General features: G+C 41.8%; 1 long non-coding RNA gene across 1 annotated transcript; it reads right to left on the bottom strand.

Moving 5' to 3' along the window:
* Positions 1-5,334: 5,334 nt before the first annotated feature.
* LOC139071610 (uncharacterized) lies at positions 5,335-5,775 on the bottom strand. Its single transcript, XR_011521458.1, has 3 exons — positions 5,618-5,775; positions 5,478-5,535; positions 5,335-5,402 (listed from the first exon to the last, which is right to left on the bottom strand). It is a non-coding gene; the product is annotated as an uncharacterized lncRNA (long non-coding RNA).
* Positions 5,776-9,723: the final 3,948 nt, after the last annotated feature.

The raw sequence follows: 9,723 nt of genomic DNA, 5'->3' as shown, positions 1-9,723 counted from the left end.
TTCCTGTTTCAGTAACTCAATCTTTGTTTTACGACTCAAGGTACATACATACATATATGCACATATATATATATATATATATATATATAAGTATATATATATATATATATATATATATATATATATATATATATATATATATATATATATATATATATATATATAGCCATGTGACTGGTGATGGACTGGATACAGTTTCATAGTCTCTGTCCCAGGACAGCAGGTCTGTAGTGAGGGTGAGCGGTTAGATTGTGAGTCAGGTGACATTATTGTTTTGTTTTGTATTGTAGTTTTGTCATTATTTCAACCCAACAGCTGTTTTAGTGTGTGTATGTGTCAACAATACAGCATGTTTCTGATCAAAGCCCCCCTCGGCCTCAGAGCGCCACGCCCGCCTGTGGTTTGGCATCAGGCCATCCAGGTTCCCTGCAGCTGGATCAGCAGCAGGTGGAACAGCTTTGAACTTTGCTGCAGGTGAAATAACTTTGAACCCACTGAACAAGCGTGCCAGCACATATGTTCAAAAAATTATTTTCCCCAAGAAGTTGAAAACACCAAAACTGGACAGGTCAACGCAGGTATCAGAGGATGACATCACCAACATGGGTCCATCCATTCACAACATCCCTAACAGTTAAACCTCCTAATGTAAATGTTTTCCTGTTATGTACTGAAAAGCTGAGGATGACCACTGCCTCCTTTTTGTACTGGATGTGATCGGGGAGAACACCTAACACAACATGACCCTTCATAGCCTCGGCTCCCAGCCTATGTCCTTGGGGGGTTCTTGCCTGTGTCCAAGACCTGCCAGGACACCCCAGCTCCTCCTTACATGCACATGTTAAAAGTGATTTATTACAAACTTTAACTCTAACCTCAGACACCTTCACACTGCAGTCACTTTCACAATAAAAGTTCATTCCGCTGACATTTTAAGACCTGTAAAGACTAGATAAGCTTAGACAGTAGAATGAGAGGAAACTCTAAGGTAGTACTCACAACATCCAACAGACCTGTTGTCGCTTTAGCTTGGAGTTGAACAAAAACAAAATAATCAATTGAATGTTTGTTCATAACTTCACAGGAAATAACAAATAGATCACAAATGAGCTGTTTTCAGTTGTCACTGTACTTAGATATGATACATCCCTGTGGGTGAATTACGTATGATGATGAAGTAGATAAAATGCTGTGAGCTGCTTCATCAGTGCAGAGACACATCAGAGAGACATAAAAGCACACAGAGTGAGGGACTGTCTCTGTCTGTCCCACAGATGAAAGACAGGCAGCCACGAGAAGGAGGAGCAGCCTTTCTTTCTCTGATGAAAACAAGAATCAGCAGGGCTAAAGGTAAAGAGGGCGTTTGGAAGGCGGCGGGCTCCGTTCAAAAGACACACCTGTTGTTTGGCCTGTCGCAGTCTCTCCGTCCTTCCCCGTCTCTTCTGAGGTCTGTCAGTCTGTCTGACCGCACAGACACAACAAGCAGCACTTCAAACAGGCCACCACACCCACAAAAACACGGGTACACACACACACACACACGCGCACGCGCGCGCACACACACACACACACACACACACACACACATCCAAACCTAAACATACGCACACATACTTGTCTCTGTATCCTTGTGTAGAGCCCTTCATTGACTCCCATTCATTTTTGGGACTCCACTGTGCCTAACTCTAACCCTAACCCTGCCTAAAACTTAACTCACACCATACCTCTCAAACAAACCAGTAGAGCTGTAACATTGTACCAAAGCGAGAACCAGCAAAATGTCCTCACTTTGCTCACCCAGATGCTAATGATCTTTTCTTCTGAGTAAACAGAGAGATTTTGAATTAAACTTGATGTAAAATTACACTTCTATATTACGATCATATATCAGAAGTAAATGTGTAGAGGTAAAAGCAATAATTACGCAACAAACTTCAAGTTTCCAAGTGGCAGTTCTTCATGTAATCTTGAATCTGCTGCGGCGGTCCCCAGGATTAGCCGCTGTTGTGGATGTGGTCTCACCTCGTTGTCCCTCTCGCTGTTGACTGCCTCTGCTGTGTGCTGACGGTACTGCGGTGGGCTCCAGCCTGACCTTATCCTTGCTTTTAAAACCCATCTTCTGCTCACTCAAGTCACTTTCAATGTAGTTCTTCTCGTAGGGCTGGGCGATACGGCCTAAAATCAACATCACAATATATTGAGGATTTCACCTCAATAACGACAAATGGAAAACAACTACAGGTATGTGCAGAAACATCAGTTGTCCACTAGATGGGGCTGTCACGTGTATTACGTAGAGTCACATTTTTACTGGGTGGTACAGCTCCACAAATGACACAAATGTGGCTACCCTTCACACATCTTTTATTTTTTTATTCTCAAATTTATTGACATGGGAAAAATTATCTTGATAAAAGTCAGAGATTTCAATAACAATACATTTTTGATTTACTGCCAAGCCCCACCTCCTCGCAAAAATGCGAACCACACACTACAGAGCTTGCGGTGAGATTTCACCCACGCTTGATATTCTGGGTTTGTCCTCAAAGGAAATCGATGAACCCGATTTCCAGACAGACAGGAGATGGAACAACCTCCACAAACACAAACTTTTACCATTTTTACTGATTTCAATACATCTGTGAGCTTTATACAAACACTGTGCTGAGAGTAATAATCTCCGCTGTCTTGCCCCTCCTACTTCACAACGTCACGTGACAGAAATTTGCTAGATTTTTGTTGAAGTTGCCTTTTTGCACAGACAAGTCTGAGAATTATTCAAACACTGAAAAATGTGGTCAGCTTTATTGTTTCACCAAATGATGTTTATGATTTTAAAACAACATAAAAGATGGACTTTAAACTTAATTTTTATTTCTCTCCCATATTTTATTATGATCTTTTTGAATAATTTATTTTTTTAAACTTTTTGGAAGGGGGGGTCATTCCTTGCTCCAGGGGAAGCCACTTCCTCTGGCATGCAACAGGACAACTGTTTGGTAAACTAGCTGCTTGAACTCAAGTGAAAATGCTCCAGCTGGACTGTTGGAGGTGTGGTTCATCTCAGACTGGCTTTGGTCTGATACCTGAGGTCTGCTCTCTCCACAGAGCGCACGGTGGGACCGTTCACACAGCAGTCAGGGTGGTTCACAGGGTTTCAATTAGTGAAGCAGCAGGGTGGGCCCATAACTCACAGGGTTATATATTATCATCAAACACTTCTGATCTCGTGCTGCTCACAATGAACCATGTTTCCTTCCTTTGTGTTTTCCTCCTCTTTTCTGAGCCAATTAATGAGAAAAACTCTGATTCACACACTGTTTTTGAGGAACTGGTTGACGTCGCAAGAGAACAGTGATGTTTTCTGTTTTATTTACAGTTCCAAAATGGCATGCCGTGTAGCTGAAACGCAATGGAAATCAACTAGAATGGAAGTCCACAGGCTGCGTTTAAGAAACAGAACCTCTTTGAATGAGATGGTAGGAAACTCCAGGGCTGCTTACTTTGCTCAACTGATTTCCGCAAACAAGAATAACCAGTGCTGGGTATTGTACATAAAAAAGTACTTAGGTATAATTAGTTACTTACAAATTACTTTTTTCAAAAAGTCATTGAGTTAAGCCTCCTTTACAGAATGCCGCCAATTTGCCGCAATGCCATGTCGGCATCAGGGAGCTTTAGGCTGTTTATAAGTGGTCAAACCGAAGTGGTAATGTTGCACAATTGTGTCCTTTTTACAAAAGATTACACAATGGAGGCATAGAGGGGTTACAGGGGCGGTCTCTCCATTGCTGCGGACTGCCGTTTATTTAGGACATAACTTGCTTTTTATTGCGATAGAAGCTGTGCTCAGTGCAGTCTCTTGAGATCTGACCACGAGCTCTAACATAGAAAAGCTCCAGGAACACTGCATTGCTCCATATTATCATCTCAGCTAGAGGAGAGTTTCAGTTTTGTTTTTACGACGGTAAATTAACACACATTCTAGGAGGTGCTAAACGCAAGCCTAAACTGCCAAGTTTCTCTTTAAAGAGCGGGTCAAGCGTGCCTCAGAGTCCATCTCCACCCACGTATCAATTTTAAAAACTGCAACATTAGTAGGCGTTGCCTGGCGGACCGAGAGGGCGGAGCCGCGGCAGTGACGAAGACGATGGGTAGCGAGACAATGCTAGCTCCCTTCACTCTGAGCAGTCATTAGAAGTGGAGGACGTTTCTCCCCCTCCTTACCCAGACACTCGAGAAGAAAGGGACCAAGTCTAATTGGAGGAGACAAGCGGACATGAGCCTTATTGTTTTGAGCTTGTGAGTTGCCTGAAACTACCGGAACCGACACAACAGAACCAGCTCTGAATGGTAAGTAGCCGTTAGCCATAGCATTAGATTAGCTGCAGGGTTTGGCTCCACGGCCCTAGAGAGCTGGTATTCAGCATGTTTTAGAAGTTTATCTGCTTCAACACACCTGGTTTGAATCAGCAACAAATAGCTGAGCTGCTTAACAGCTAATCTAACCTGTTAAAGCAGGAAAACCACTGAAACGTGCTGGATAGCAGCTCTCCAGGAGCCCTGGGCTAAAGTTACAGTCTGCTGCATAGAAAGTTATGAAAATACCCCATGAGAAAATTATTCTGTAATGTGTTCAGCCCACTAAAACTGCCCTGATTTCATTATTTATTTACTGATACCAGCTGCTCTCTTGGTCGTAGGCGATCCTCTGGTGTCTGCAGGTGGTTTCCTCTGCTGGTGTCGTCAGGATCAGGAGCTTCCAGAAGAATGTGCCTTTCAATGACTCTTTCCCCCTTATTTGTTATGTTAATTAAATAAATCTCAATTTATATATTTCCTGTTTTTGTCCATAAATACTTAAACATGCTTGAAATTAACACGAGCTTTTAACAGTGAGGTGCTAGTTTAATTCATCACAATAGAGCTAGTTAAACATGCAACAATGTGATAATTCAGTTAATGTAATTTAAAAATATCCATTAAAATATAAAAACTGGAATAAACATGAGACATTTGGCAGTACAAAGAACTTGTCAAACACAATATTTATTATAATAATTGTAGGCAGACAGGAGACAGAGCTGATGGAGGTTCTCAGTCATTGAAGGATGGCTGAAGGCTTTCCAGGAACAGGAGATGTGGTGTTGTCTCTTCTCTCTCTATTCTGCCAGATGAGTTGATAGGTTACAGGTGTGTGAGGACATCCTCATGCTGTCATAACCAGATGACATGAGTTATCAGGTGATCAGCCAGGCTAATGATGAGATGCAGAAAAAAAACAAATCCTGGTCAGTGTACAATAATAACAATAATTTGTGGTGTTGCTCACCCTATGTGCTCTTATAGAGTATTAACGTGTGCCTGCCTCATGGTGTAGAGTCCATATTTTGCTGAGTGTCCTGCAATAATGCAGGTTATTAGTTAATTTACTTTTGATAGCAAATAACAAAATATTTAATGTAAAATTTATTTACCAGGTGAATCAGCTCACACGTCACCACCAAGTGTCACAGGACCAGAATCAGTAGCCTCCTTCATGATGTCATGATGTAATCACATACTTATTTAATTGTTAATATCTTAAAAATTCTGAAATGCTTTAATTTTTTTTTACCTTGAACAGTTCACTGAGCTTGCACTGTCACTGAGGTGGAAGCTGGAATCAACAGCAGACACCTCACATCTTGGTCTTTTCAGGGGTGTGGACGCTGCTCTGGGACTTTCTGGAAGATGAATTTCTGTCATGGTCCCTGTGTCACAAGACACACTGAGGCTGGGAGCTCTAAACTAGGTGGCTATGTAAAAAACAAAGAAGCAGCTCATTAATAAATGTTTAAAAGAGCATAAAATCACGTGCAACAATAACCTGTAAAACAAATTAAAACTAGAAGGTGATAATAAAATGTTTACATAGACGATAATTAAAAATAATTCACCGTTGATACGCTGGTAAGGCTTCACATCAGCCTGGACAAGTGCATTCTTGCAGACTACTAAATCAGTCTGACAGCCAATGTCTTGGGTAGATTTAGCCTGAAAAAAAAAAATAGAAGCACATTGATGTTAAAGTTTATAAAGTCAGATAATATACAAAATGAACTGTCCTATATAGGCGTTTTATAACATTCCTAGTGTGTGATCGTTATTATAACGTAAAAGTCAGTCACATATGATGTGAAGAGAGCCTGAAATGCGACCTCCTGAACAGAATTCCTCACAGAACCGGGTCACGCTGTGGTGTAAAGCTGGATTTCACGCTGTAATGATGTCTGTCAACTAGTGCTGCGTTAGTTAGAGTCACTGTTGCAGAATTACCGACTGACACAAAAACAACCCGAATTTTCTCAGAGCCTAACAGTAATAGTCATGTGGACCGTTTCGTTGGCCAGGGCTTCGAGATTTGTTCCGATTCGCCGCTTATTCTAACCTTACATCCCGTTCCACATTTTGTGAACTTGACAAATCTGCCCGAAGGCAGTGCAGACTGATATTAGCTAAATGAAGTGAACCATGTCTCTCAAACTTTGCATTTAGGTAGGGAATTGTCTTTAGAAGATGTTAAAACTTTTATTTAGCTTACTCACCTCAGACTGGAGCCCGCCATGGTGGGGGAGCAGAGTCGGTGGGCTGCATCTAAATTGCGGAAGAGCCACGGTGGGCACGGCCTCCCTCTTCAAACGGAGAAGTGCAGAATAACCCAGTTCAAACTCATGTTGGCGAAGGAATCGCGGGTAAAATGCTGGTCGCAAACTACAGCACCAGGCGGGAGCTGACTGTTTTCCAGACACCGATTGCGCGCAATCACTGGCGCCTAATTTCTAAGTCCAGAACAGACGGAAACAGGCGGAAAGGAGTGCAACCCCACAGAGCCACCGAACCCACTACACTACACCTTCTCACCACACTAACACGATATGGAACACTAAACCCGAACTACTTTCCTAATAACACTAACAGCCAAACACTAAACTACAATATCCAACAGCCAAGCTAACACTAATTAAGTATGTATAATGGGCTCGACACACGGGAGGCGACAAACGACCGCGATCAGCGAAATTTGTCGCCGTCGCTTTTATTACCTGTCACACGGGAGGCGATCCGCGGCAGCGGCCAGCGGCAAAGCCGTCTATGCGTTCTGTTCCATGGCGAAATCGAAACTTCCGTTGTCTTGTTTGACTGTGTCACGTTGGAGGGAATTAAGGTTATTTAAGCGGTTCAGAGTTAATAAAGTGGTAGGTATGATGTTTCACAAGGTGCTGCTAGAGTTATGTGAAATCTTACTTCTGATTTTACTATAAAACATAATAATAATCAACTTCTCCTTCATGTTTGCTCGGAGATGTGCGAAGCATCCTGTCCGCTCATTGGTCAGTGAATGAAACCTCCGTTGATTGGTCCTCGTCCGAGCGACAGCGATGAAAAGTTGAAAATGTTTCAACTTTGTGGGATCGCGTCGCTGGGTCATCTGTGCACGGCACGTGCACGAGTGCAAAATTTCACACGCACGTTTTTCGCATTTTGCATAGTAGGAGAGAGACACGCGATTATCGCTTTGTCGCGCATGTCTCATTGAAAATGATTGGAGGAGAGGCGATGTTGCCTCCCGTGTGTCGAGCCCATAACACTAAAAGCTATGCTTAAGATTAGGATATGCTTTTTTTTTTCTTTTTTTTATACCGTGTCCTGTCTGGCTGTGAAGCAAGCAGAATTGATGTCTGAATGCTGGTACCAAGCCTTACAGATTTACTCTCAGGTGGAGCATTAAAGCATCTGCTTTTAATGTCACGCCTGATACTTAAAACTTTATTGTTATTGTTTTTGATTGCTTTGTAATTCCGACCAGACACGGAGACAGAGGTGAAAGAGAAAGGAAAAGAAAAGGTGGGGAGAGAGAGGGGGGGGGGGGGGGGGGTCCACAAAAATAAACAATAATGAACAAGAGTCTGCTTCTAGACCTGCAGAAAAAGACCAAAAAAAAAGCAAAAGGGCTAAAAAAAATGGGACACAACAACAATACAGCAAGATCAAGCTATCACTGCAGAATTACCCAGTTCAAACTCCATCATGTTGGCAAAGGAATCGCAGGTAAAATGCTGGTCGCAAACTACAGCACCAGGCGGGAGCTGACTGTTTTCCAGACACCGACTGCGCAATAACTGGCGCCTAATTTCTAAGTCCAGCGGAAAGAAGTGCAGCCCCACAGAGCCACCGAACCCACTACACTACACCTTCTCACCATACTAACACGATATGGAACACTAAACCCGAACTACTTTCCTAATTACACTAACAGCTAAACACTAACTAAACTACAATATCTAACAGCCAAGCTAACACCAAATAAGTAAGTATAACACTAAAAGCTATGCTAAAGATTAGGATATGCTAATGCTATATGCTAATGCTGAACTACCGCTAACCATCCTACACTCGCTTGCAAATCCAACTCCCAACTTGCCACAAGGCGTAGCCGAGACACTCGATGCTTTATAACTTTGACACAGAGCTGCTACGTAGTACTCTACTGGTTTACGTAGTATCTTTCTCGTTAGCAATTGGCTAAAGTGTATTCAAAATGACTCAAACTCTATGCTTTAAGCTGAAGGTGGCGCTATACTGTGGTATTTAGGCAGAATGTTTAATTTTTAAAGAAAATGCACAAAAATGCTAAAATAATGAATACACACATTTAAAACACTATTAGCCACTCATTTATGCAGTTCATCAGCAAAAAAAAATGTTAATTTAGATGTTACTTGCTCTTTAATAGACTTGGTAACTCTGTAGAGAACACTGGAACTGTTCTAGACTGGTTTAGAATGTACTTTTCAACTTCTAATAGAAGTTTCAGTATCTGTATAAAGCGATCTCTTCTGTGGGGTACCTCAAGGCTCTGTTTTGGGTCAATTACTGTTTTTACTATATATGTACTGGTATACTGTATACACCGTCTTGGATGGATAAATAATTACTTTCATAATGTCTCCTATCACCTACATCAGTGTTTTCTCAACCTTTTTTTTTTACTTGTGTACCCCCTTAGTCTTTTTCTCATACGAGTTCCCCCTTAGTCAAACACGTTGATGTTTCTCCAAAAGTAGAACGTATCAATGATTATTGAGGTTGTTTCATTAAATCTCAACACTGAACCATGTCTCACTTCCTGTCTGGCTCAGGTGAATTCTTTAAAATAGACTCCATTGGGAAACTTTCTGGATCTCTACATTCGGATCTGCACCATAGCTGGTGTTAATACTCTGATTGGACTCAATGATTTATGATACATTTAAAACTGAACCACACCCATTCTGCATTCTGTGTGAGTGAGGGTTCTGGTTCTCTCTCAGTAGCAGTGTTGTGCCAATGCAGCCCTCCTCTGGATTTATCTTCTCCTAGTTTTTCTTAACCCTGGTCCTCAGCACCCCCCTGTTCTCCATGCTTTAGGTGTTTCCCTGCTGTCACTCACCTGATCTAAATAAATGAGTGATTACCAAGCTTTTGCAGCAATTGATGTCATCCTGAGAAAGCAATACAAATTTATAAATCAGGTGGGCTGAATCTGAGACATGGAAAACATGCAGGACAAGGGGGGCGCTTGATAAAAGCTGGTTTATTAGGGTAGGAATGGGCCATATGGCCTTATATTTTCTGTCAGAAAGGGTTATAGTTATGGCAGTTTTACAAGATCATTTGTAAAGTTACCCCACTCTTATTTTG

The sequence above is a fragment of the Nothobranchius furzeri genome, chromosome 9 (genome assembly GCF_043380555.1).
Source record: "Nothobranchius furzeri strain GRZ-AD chromosome 9, NfurGRZ-RIMD1, whole genome shotgun sequence".
In the NCBI taxonomy this organism is placed as follows: Eukaryota; Metazoa; Chordata; class Actinopteri; order Cyprinodontiformes; family Nothobranchiidae; genus Nothobranchius; species Nothobranchius furzeri.
This window is presented reverse-complemented; position numbering and strand designations above follow the sequence as displayed.